We start from the raw sequence: 12,147 nt of genomic DNA, 5'->3' as shown, positions 1-12,147 counted from the left end.
TGACATGAAATCGCTTAAAACACAGCACAATGTTTTACATTTTAGAATGTTCTCTCTTTTTATCTGATAACGTTAACACCTTTCTGTTTATGGAGGGATTTATGACAACCTGCACAGTGGGTTATTTTGTCCATCTTCACAGCCAAGATCCTTGGCACAAACCTCGTCTGTCACCAAAGCTAACATGCTGTAGTCAGCAACATAACTCAATAATGTTATGTAATTATGTATGTGTGTGTGTGCGTGTTTGTGTGTGTTTTTCGTATACGAGGATATACTGTTGGAGATGGTCCAGCTGGGTGCCTTGCAGTCTTTATGCTGTCACTGCTGACAGCCACACTATCACAGACTGCATTATGGTCATTCATGCAAAGACAGACTCAGCTATGGCTCAGTTAGACTCAGAGAAGCTCAGTCATGAGAGTGGGCTTGCTCATGCAGATATACTCCATCCATACACCTATTGAAAGAAACAAAGCACATGTCCCTGAATCACATCTATACATTTTCAATCCACTGCTAAATTAGTTTTTTCCGTTCAGTTTAATTAGGTAAAGGAAAATGTCGTAAAAATACATCTGTAATTATAAACAGCTCTTGATGCTTATCAAATGTACAGCCTGGCTGAATGTAGTTTTCAAAAGAAGCTTTGTAAAACCTGGAAGAAAACACTCAGATAAACAGATAAAAGATTATCTTATCACAGATAAAAGATTAAGAGAGATTCTGTTACAAAACACACACCAGATGGCTGATTAGCCAGCTATTTAGTTATGGTTTTAATGGAAGGCTTCCAGGCGCTGACTGCACAATATATACGTTTTCATTATAAAACACATCACATATCTAGTCACTTATCAGCAGCATGCTATGGCTATCCTCAGTTTTTTTATATAACATCTTCGAACATTACTTGTATAAAAGGAGTTATCATCAGGGTTTTTCCACCAGGTTGCCATTAGAGACATAAAATGAATGCTTATCTTGCTCCGTATGTTGGATGTGTAAATAGACGTCTGTTCACCATGTCACTAACGAGGTGCTGAAATGTCAGTGAAGTTTCCACACCCAGATCAATGAAACTGCAGCTCCTTTTTCATGTTATTCCTCTGTACTTAGGTAATTGTGCTTGGTTTTGCTGTAGGCAATAGTAAATGCCTAAAATCTACCACTCAGTGCTCTATCATTTAATCCTTGTCGTATCATTGAGAATGAATTGCATGGGGCTAGATTCTCTTGTCTCTGTGTGTTTTTTCAATTCACTTGTTGTTTTGCTCCCGAAATGGCAAGAAAAAATACTGAGGGTGGACGGCTTCCTAGAAAAACAAACAAACAAAAAGCCTTAGACCGGTTGCCTGGAAACAATCTGTGACGGACAGTCGGCGAAGGGTACCTTAGGTGAAGAATGACCTTCTGTGTGTTGTGCGGCTGCTGCTAAAAGGCCACAGCTGTCTCCCTGGACACCATCCCCATGGCAACGTTTGTGTACTGCTAGCAGCTGGCCCACTCAGATGATAGTCCTCATGATGATATGGGCTGTCCAACTGCGACAAGAACAACAACTAATCAATAATCCCTAATAGCCGGGTTGTCTCAGCTGACCCAGTAATCTCATTTTCAACTCCCTCTAATCAAGGACGCACCGAAAAACCGGGGTTAATAGTAGTCTAGTGTAATGTAACACAAATCAGCTGGAATAATTCCTCCACCGCCCACAGGATATTCAGAAAATTCACATTGTTTTGACTCAAAGGGCTGTTTTTAACAACTGGTATTAGACGGGGTGTGTTTAAGCTGAGTTTTCTATTATTTTCTTAATTAAGTTGATCTTAAACAGTGTTATCAGATGGCGTGAGTTGTCTCTATACAACTACATTACCCATCTACAGTTAGTTTTACCCTTTAGAAAATCGGTCAGAAAAGAAAATATATTTAAGGTTTTTTGTTACTGTATCACTTAGGCTACTGTGCGTAACGTGAACAAAGCGATGAAACCAATGGGTCAAGGTTTGTAAATCTTCCCGTTAAGAGAGAATCTCAAAGGGCTGCTATGACCTGCAGGGTGACGGATCAGTTGGATCCTTTGTTTGTGCTAAAATGTGTCGATTGCGCCTTTTTTGAAAATAATAATAACCATACCCATGTTATTGTATTCTATTAGATAACAGCCTAATAGTTCATTCAGCAACCAGTGAAAACATGCTAGCAGATTAGCGTGCTAGTTGTAGTGTTTGCTTTGATCGCGGGATCCTCAAATTGCAAGTTGTAGCAGCCTCCCATCTGTGAGCCTCTTTGTTTTTACATTTATCTCTGCTCTTTGCCGTCTCTCACTTCTCAATTATCTCGCATTGTACCCCATAACTTCCACGTCTTTCCCTTCTCTCGACTCTGCTAATACATTTGTCCTCTCTGTCGTCTCCATCGTTCCCACCCTCCCTCTTACTTCCTGTCCTAACCTCCTTAGTGCGTCCACCCACTGATCTGGCCTGTGCAGCGTCATGCCTGCAGTCATTTAAGCAGATTAGATGTATATCAGAGAGGCCATGCCAGCATGTTATCACATTTCTGACCTTTTCTGAGAAGTTTGTTATACTTTCTTTTTGATAGTGAGTGAATAATATATCGTGATAAAACCAATTTCATGTTAGTTTTTCTATGATCATTATAAACTTAAAACCCACAGACACAATGTAACGCGGCCACAGTCTGATCACTCCTGGTTTCCTTACTGTTCCGGAAAGTACTACACCATTCACTATTATAACGGAACTACTCATAATGACCGTATAAAGTTATTTACAATATATATATATTATTCTTCAGAGTTATTATGACTCATAATCAGCATAACCACAACTATAAATGCTTACGTCCTTCTTTGACTTGGAGCTGCCTATAGAAATCACAGTTAAAGAAATCTTACAAATAATGGTTACAGAGATGCGTAGTTACATAAATATCCAGCATTGGCTTGCTTTCAGAGCATGCACTGACGCGAAAACAAATTTGCCGTCACTCCTGTGAGAGCAGTGAATCATATTGGCTTTAAAATTGCAGAGGAAAATAAATTCTGTTGCATCAGAAGGAAAATGTGCTAAAAATATCGCACTGTCAAAATGTAGGGCCCTCCTGGATTAATTGAAAATCCCCTTAACCGGATTAAATCATTTTTTAGGGGCTAACTGTTGTATACCCACACTCGCACATACACACGCATGGACACACATGAACCCCCCACACATAAGCTGATGTCAATACGATATAATTACTCATTGTGACAGAGAAGTGTAGGCAGTGTGATAGCAAGTGTGTTCTGTGGTGTAGTTAAAGGCTAAAAGCTGTGAATCTGTGAGGATTACAGTTGGAACTGAGCGAAAATGGAATAATGACTTGCATGGGGATAAAATTGAGCCTCACAATTATTGCATGTAGAATTTTAAGTTTGGGTTGCGTTGTCAGATAACGTTATATCAAAGCAGTATCTGAGCGGGTGTGGAGTAAATGAACAGAAATGATGCTGGTAATTTCACCCCCTGTAGCTTTCAAAGGTTGCGACGGTTGCTGTTAAATGTTTCTAGGAAGAAACAAGCCTGTGGTTACAATAGATTTATTTCAGCCATTCATTGCTCAATTGGTCGGTAGAGGTCCACCAGATCTCAACCTGCTTTCCATTCAATTAGGTTGTAATGTATTACTCCTTCATGATGATTTGTAACAACATTGGGATTCCTTAAAGGGGACCTATCATGCAAAATGCGCTTTTGTACCTCTTTTATACATGAATGTGTTCCCGGTGTGTCAGGGAACTCACCAAGTGTCAGAAAACACAACCCTCTCTCTTTTCCTCCATACCCAAATCTCTAAAAACGGGGCTGCAACGGAGCTGATACAGATTTGAATTTTTCTAACGTCAGAAAAGGGGTGCTCCGCCTATATGGGCAACTCTACACCTATCAGGGGAATGGGGGCCACGGCCATTGCCGCTCGAAAGCGCTGGAGACGCTGTAGTACATATGCCAGGCCTGTAAGTGGCGCTGTAGTCTGCAGTCTCAGGCAGCGAAGAAGACTTCTCACAGATTCAGCCCTTAGCAAAAACAAGGCTGGAAAAGAGCAAATAGAGTGAAATGAGGCATGGCTAAAATGCATGATCTGTTTGGTATTTTGAAAAAAAAACTTCAGACATGTTTTATATAGGTATGGCCCTACAATATATTATTCAAATATAGCATGATAGGTCCACTTTAACTTATCATTTAGCACCACTATAGGTTAACAATATTATTTTGCAGCACTCTGCAAAAGAACAAGAATAGGTCTTTTTTGTAATCTCCACCCAGCTGCCCACATATTTTACATCACATTGAGCAACTGGGAGGGGACTCCTGAAAAAAATCCCAACGGGAAGAACTGCCATCATGAAATGGAACTTGTGAGACAAAGGCAATGCAAAGATGGAGACAAAAAGGCCCGACTACCGATTACCCCTGTGCACACTGCACCAAAGTATGTGGTTTGCCATCTTAAGACACACAACTTAAACGACCCATCCTCAATAGTCACACTTGCCTCGAATAACAGACATTTGAAAACATTTGTCTATATTCAGACAAGATAAAAAAACAGTTTTTAAATAGTGGCACTGCCAATAAAAAGTTACACAACAGAACACAAATAATGTTAACCATTTAATTTTGACTACTGCATGTGCAACAAATATACATTTGAATGCCCCTACATGGAATAGAAAATAAGTAACGTATGCATATGCTTTATATATATACTTGACATATACTCAATGTATGAGGACATGTACCTTGTTATATTGAATTTAAAATAAATGAAGGGACTAAGGACAACTTTAAAGCATCAAATTACAGTAAAATACACTTTCATCATTTTTACTTTTCAACATTTTACCTTTCTATGATCTGTCATCAACCATTTGAACAGTGACTTGCCCGCTAAAGCTTTAATTTATTTATAAATACCATCAACATCATTGTTTAATTTGTGTATGTTAGTAAATCAATGAAGACCCTGTTCAATTAGTGTCATGGGCTAAGACGGGCTTCAGAGAAGAGGAAGGGAGGGTCTGTCCGGCAGCAGCCAGCATCATGCAGGCTGTCATTTCAGTCAATTTGGCAGACAAGCAGGAAGTATCCAGACTGTGGCTGTACAGGGAAGCTTTCCAAAAAAAATCATCCCTATTCGTATCCCAGACTCCAAGATGTCTGTTTCCGGTTGCCAGCGATACCTCTCCTCCCAACAGTAGCTCGTGATGTAGCTGATGGTTGTTGCAGTGGAGCTGGCTGATTAATTCAACAGAGAGGATTTCTGCAGATCGCTGCACACGCGTACAGCTCGCAAGAGAAAGAGAGAGAGGAGGGGGAAATTGAGCAAAGGAAGAGTGAGCGGCAGCGTGTAAGAGAAAAGGAGAAAATTATGGAGGAAGGGTGTTAAGGAGGAGGGTCTTCGGGGGTGGGGAGGATAGGATAGAGAGAGTATGTGGAGAGGGGGCGGAGGAAAGAGGAAGAGAGAGAGAGAGAGAGGGAGAGACACGCAGGCCCCGGAGCTGCTACTGATGCTGCTGATGCTGCTGCAGCCGTTTGACAATTCCCCACCCAGAGAGAGCAGGGAAGAAGGGAGGAGATCAGAGCAAGAAGGAGTAAGCGACACCTCAGTCAAGATGCTCCTGTGCTAGCCAACACGCACGGTAATTACCAATCCTTTATCACCACTGTGCTTCCTCTTTACAGCCGCTGTATTTCTCCGCATCATTGACTCGGTTGAGTTTGTGTTTGATTTAGCTCTGTTGAGTCCTATATATAGTGCACAGGGTTAGCATAGCCAAGCAGCTGGGGAAAAGCTGTCTGTGCAGCTGCTGCAGGAGGAGACAGACATCCTCACAGAGGTGCGAAGCAGAGAAGGATTTGTACATTTTGTGTCTTCCGGGACTTAATGAGGATAAGACGACCTCCGGATCTCTGTTTCTTGACTGTAGCAGGGCCACCTGTTTGGAGATGTGTGGGTGTGTGCCGTGTGTGTCGAAGGGTGGGGGTGGGGTTACGGCAAATGGGTCTAATGAGGCGTTTGTAGCTTGGAAAGGTTAGTATGTGCATGTGAAAATGTGTGTGCACATGGATTATTCAGTAAAGTGTAAAAATGCCCTGCCTTTTGACTGCTGTCAAAAGATGAATGTAGTCTTAATGCAGTACGTGGGCACATGCTAGCGGTATATGTCAAACAGTGTATGTAGACACATGTTCACATGGGCGCTTAGACACACTGGGAGAGAGACAAATCTCTGGTGCTTTGTCAAACAAATTGATTTGGTGTGTGCGCTTTGACGTGGTCGGCCCCTGTAACCTGAGCTTTTCCTGGTTCCTGCCTGCTCAGGGGTTGCCAGGTGTTGGTGATGAATATTAACCCACTCATAGCTGATTGACACTCTCTAGATATTTAACATCATGAGGCAGTTGCCATATATTTGTGTGTTTATGTGCATGGCAAGCTGGTCCATTCTATAAACTTATTTGCTGTATATTACGTTGCTAAAAGTCATGCAGTATATTACAACCACACTTTAATTCTTACCTTGTAGGATGTAGTTTGTGTTGCGAACAAAAACTATATCCTGTATCCCGTTATGACAGAGGACAGAAATGGCAGGGATTGAAGCCATGACAATATGGTGTGAACTGTAAGCAATCAACAACCATTGTACTCGGGTAAAAAGTGTGTCTAATATTTTTGGATTCTTCCATCATGTCGCTGCCCATTAAGTATCAGTTGAATTTTTGTTGTCTCCTCGCTTAAAACATAAAACACATCATTTCCTTTATATTTATATTGGTGAAAAGTTTGAAAAGACATAGATGGCAAGTAAAACACAAACTTTGGTGGCAGTTCAGTATAAAACACTTCACTGAAGTCTCTTATCATGTCCCAATGTCATCCTTTCATGATAGTAAAGTCCTAATTTTCAAGCAAGTTGAGAATTTGTTTCCTCAATTAGGTGTGTGTGTGTGTGTGTGTGTGTGTGTGTGTGTGTGTGTGTGTGTGTGTGTGTGTGTGTGTGTGTGTGTGTGTGTGTGTGTGTGTAATAATTAGTTAGTATCTTATGCATCACCTTGCTTTGTCAGTGCAGTGTTACTTTCCGTCTGTGATCTAATTTCTCTCCTTTCCCTGGTTTTACCAAAGGTACACATAGTGTATTAGGATTTATAAGGAGCATTTTACACACTCCCCTAATCGTACTCCTCTTGCACAATCCTCCCATTTCTTCTTCCACTTTTTCCTCTCCATGCGGCAGACTGGTTGCAGTGCCAGCTGTTGTTCAGTTGGATGCCAGAGGGCGAGAAGGAGAGAGGGGAGGAAAAAAAGATAGAAATGAAACTTGTGTTTTTAGTCTCATGGCTGATTTCCTTGCAGCTCTCCTGAGATTATCAGTGAGTCTGGCAGTCAAAAGACTCCCTCCTTGACTAATCAAAAATGTTTCTTGAGACATGCAGGCACTGCAATAATCCCGTACAGAAGCAGCCTTTCTGGGTGTGGCAGCACATAATAAACACATACTGTATGTATACATGCACTAACTTATGGAGAAAAGACGGTTAAAGATCAGCATGCCTACCATGTGCGTTACACACAGACAATGGCACGTTTACACATTTACTCTTTACTCTCTATTACATGCCTCCACACAGACTCTCCCACATTCACTGTATTATTAACAGAGTGTATCCATGCATGCACTGTACTCTACTACACATCCACCTCGTATAGAGTGGACTCCACAATGTGACTTGATTTGTACAGTCCTTATTGGTCAGTGTGCATCTTTGGTGTACTGACTGTTCATTCATCCTGTAGGTTTAAATGGCACATTGCAGGACCTGTATTCCGGCTTGCATTTAGATAATTCAAAGGGCATCAGATATGCTGCATGCGATACTTCATTGCTACTTTTTTTTTTATCATCCTGACACTCCATACCTGAAAGAGAACAGTTTCTATAGCAACCCCCTCCCCTCACACCCCACCCCTGTTGTGTGTGTGTGTGTGATTCTGTGTCTGTGTGCGCACGCAACATGTGTAGTCCCCAATGCGAGCGCATGCCTGAATATGAGTGAGTGCTGTATTGATTGCTAGCATGCATGCCATAAGTGTTGATGTCATTTAGCCAGCGGGGGAAGCAGAGAGGGAAACAATAAAGGAACATTTCCTCCGCACATTTCCTGGCAGCTTTTCAAGATACACAGAAGTTATATTAGAGAAAAGACACAGAGCACTGCAGAGGGGAAACGCAAAAAGAGGAGGGTGGGGCACAGAAGGAAGGTGGAACAGAGGAAGTGTCGGTAGTAAATGGATGTCTGATTAAAGTCTAGATTAAAATACAGTTTAATATAACATATTTCAACAGATTTGAGCACTTTCTTACCTGGTTGATATTTTGTCATATTTATTTAATGTATAACAGATCGATGTTTTCCAAGGCTTAACCACATGTATTTCTTCTTTTGCATCGTCATCATTTAACCATTGACTATCAATTAAGGACAAGTATCCTCTGGATGACATTACCAAAATCTATAAATTAGATTTATGATTGTAAAAGTAGGGTAGACATGTGGAGATGATCCGACTGAACAAAACGTGATCCGTCTCTTAAATGTGTTTCAACCACAGACCTTATTTCCAGCTATTTTCCAAAATCCTATGGAGAATTTTTATTGCTTTTTTGTCGAAGGAACCCATGCGCAGCTTACTTCCGGGTTTTAGGACGCGTCACTGTGGCTGTGGCACTCTATATGACCCTGAACCAAGTTGTCCAATGTTAATAGTTTCGGGACGTGTAGGATAATAAAGCAGACCAATGTGCACTTAAAAGACTTACAATTTTAGTGTTCAGTTTGGTTTTGTACCGCTACATCCTTTACGCATGGCACTGCCAGGCGAGGTGAGCCCTTTAGCAAAGGAGGATGCCTAAAAAAAGGACTTTAATTCTGCAGCACTTATTGTCTCCCACTGTCTCCTGTACCTTTTTTTTAAAGACGTCTTTTCTTCTTCCTTTTCAACTCCTTTCTGTCAAAATCACGGTGGACTGAACACCAAGGGCGACTAGATGGAGGGAGACAGGAGGGAGGTCAGGGGAGAGTACACAATGTCAGACAGACCAGCCTGTTCGGATACAGATGACATGACAGGACCTGTGCTCCTGTAACTGTCACCTATCGCTCTGCACCACTGAGTCCTGCTCACTTGAGACCTCAAACTCGGTCACATGCTTCCTGTTACAGGAGCCATTGTAGAATTTAAACCACTAAGTCCTGACCAGAAATTCAAGTAGAAAAGTAAAGGACAATCACTTTTGGTTTTTATACAGTCAAACCTTTTAAGTGTCTAGAGGATGAGTTTCAGTTTTGGCCTCCGTAAATGACTGTTTTTTAAATCCCAAAGTCTCATTGTCCATTTTTTGTTGTTGAAACCAAAGTCGCTAAAAGATTATCTCATGGAGCTTTGCATGTTTAGTTCAAAGGGTAGCGATATAGTCATGGCAGCAGATTCATCGCTTTTTTACATGTTGCACGGCAGCTGCATTGCTGCTCTGCTCACAGGAGGAATCATTTCATAGCTTGTGCAATGTTTGTGAAACAAATGGTTGTCAAATATGTAAAGCTAGCTATGGTTTATTTATGTAAACCTTTTCAAATCAAATGTTATTAATCGCTTTGAGTGGAAAAAGGAAAAAAGTAATAACAGCAACTGAAGAGCAATATATCCGTTGTATAGGAGTGGCTAATACTCATGATCTAATTGAAGGAACAGTACAGTAGCCATTGGTTTTCTGACCTGAGTCAATTAAGAAATGTGCTCAGGGACTTGAATGTCTAGTGACTGATAGACATTAACTAAAATATTATAATGAATTCTAAAATCTACTTTCAGTCATGAAAGAGACCAATACTTACATAACCCACTGCAAGGGTTTTGTCTTTGTTAGAGGACGGTGTTCAGCAAGAATCTGCTGATTAGAATAAAATACAAGTCTTATGCTGTTACCACTGCATTAATCATTTAGTTTCCCCTTTTGTTTGGATGAGATATCCATACAAAATATGCTATTTAATGTATTTGTATAAATATAGATCTTGAATGTAAACCCTCATAGAAAGCAGTGGTGAGGAAACCTCTGCTGAGGCTCTGTCAGGGAATTTCTAGCATACTGTACATTTGAGCAACTGTGCAATGGGGTCAGATGTAAATTATTTAGTAGCTTGTGCAGTGTGTTTTGCTGCAGATTGGGGTCACGTGAATGTGTATTTGTGGGAATTGTGTGAATGTGTATTCACATATAGAATCATGTGGGACCCGGGTGGCGTTCGTGTGTGAGTCTTTTTATGGATTTGCTTGTGCTTGAGTGTTTATATACAGGCGTGTGTGTGTGTGCACTTGTATTCTGAGCTTTAAGTTTCATCCAAGCATTATGTGAGCATGAATGTCCATCGAAGCACATGTAATCCCTAACCAGCTCTTGGGCTCCTCATTAGCATTGCTCTGATCTTCCTACAAACTTATTTCCCGGCCCTCTGATATTCTCTGTGTGGCCTGAGGGAACAATAGGTCCTGTTCACATCAAATGTGTTATGTCATCAATGTGACTGGAAGCTTTGCTGCCCACGTCATGGGAGCCCTGTTTCACTCTCCCTGCCTGCTCCCTCAGTATGTACATACAGCGCACACACACACTCTTCAATTTGCACATTCACATGCCCTAATATTCCCCGTGGGGCTTGTGTATTCTCCGGAGAGGCCAGTGTGTCCCCCCCCCGAGGGCCCTCTTTTATAAAATACAGCTGGAGCACCTCTACATATCAGTCAAAGTGAATATGCTCACATGGGCTCTGTTTTCCTCCCTGGCCTTGTTAGGAGCACTTTCAGATTGGATTTACATCCAGATAGGAGAGATTGCAGTTTCTCTGGTAACAAATGTAGCTTCAATTTTAAATGATGTCCCCTGAAAGTTGATAATCATGAAAGTACAATATCTGGATTTCATTGAAATGGCGATCTTAGATAATAATGCAAATGGCAATTGTTAAGAAAACTTGAAAACATAGCTACTTGGGACTCTTGACTTTATTTGACATACCTATATGTTAACACACATCCCTGACCACCTATGGAGACACACAAGCAAACACTGTATAAACTATATATATATATATATATAAACACATACACAGGCAGGAACATTACAGAACCCAGGCAGCGCTCGCATGAGTAACAGGAGAAGAGACAGAGGAGGTTGAAGAGTGAGGTGAATGAGGATGTGTGTTACGTGGAGGAGAAGTTAATCTCTCCTGGCGGTAGCGCTGGCCTCTCCCTGCCTCTCCTCTGTCCTCTCTCCTCCATAAAACTGTGGATTGTCTCCTGCTCTGTGAGAGGCTGGCAGTGTACACACACACACACACACACACACACACACACACACACACACACACACACACACATACACTGCAGGATGTAGAGAAACCAGGGCGCTTCACTACTACATATCACAGAATTTGTGCACAGTCTTTGAACACGTAATTCTTAGCAAACATTGAGTGTGTGGTTTCGCTTAGCACAGGAGACTGTACACTGATTGCTGAGTTTTGAAGAAGATTCTGACTGTGCCAAACAATTCTGCTGCCACATTGACCTGACATTTAATCTTTTGGACTGGAGATATTGTTCAAATTAAACGTCTTTGACTGCGTAGGCTGGGTTTCCAAATTCATTTAATCTGTCTGAGTCACATATTTTGTATTCAGATATTTCTTAAGACCTCTATTTACATATCCATCAATGGCACGGGGTTTCCTACACTTTCAGTTTTAACTTAATAGAGTGTGGATGTGTGTTTTTATGAGAGTACTTCTTGCACATGAATAATTTTAAGGGATTTTGAATCTTTAGGATTCAGATGGGGAGTCTGGAACATTGTGGATGCACAAGAGCTTAAGACGGGTGTATGCCTGGAGATGCTAGTTATGCAACTCATTCATGCTTGCACACACACACACACACACACACACACACACACACACACACACACACACACACACACACACACACACACACACACACACACACACACACACA

General features: G+C 41.3%; 1 protein-coding gene across 1 annotated transcript in view; it reads left to right on the top strand.

Annotated features, from left to right (window-relative positions):
* LOC104945415 (peripheral-type benzodiazepine receptor-associated protein 1-like) overlaps positions 1 to 12,147 on the top strand; it is a 41,553-nt gene that overhangs the window by 10,603 nt on the left and 18,803 nt on the right. The gene's annotated exons all lie outside the window — the stretch shown is intronic.

Source organism: Notothenia coriiceps, unplaced genomic scaffold (genome assembly GCF_000735185.1).
Source record: "Notothenia coriiceps isolate Sejong01 unplaced genomic scaffold, NC01 NC01_scaffold00009648, whole genome shotgun sequence".
Taxonomy (NCBI): Eukaryota; Metazoa; Chordata; class Actinopteri; order Perciformes; family Nototheniidae; genus Notothenia; species Notothenia coriiceps.
The sequence above is the reverse complement of the archived record's forward strand: the minus strand, read 5'-3'. Positions and strand labels throughout refer to the sequence as shown.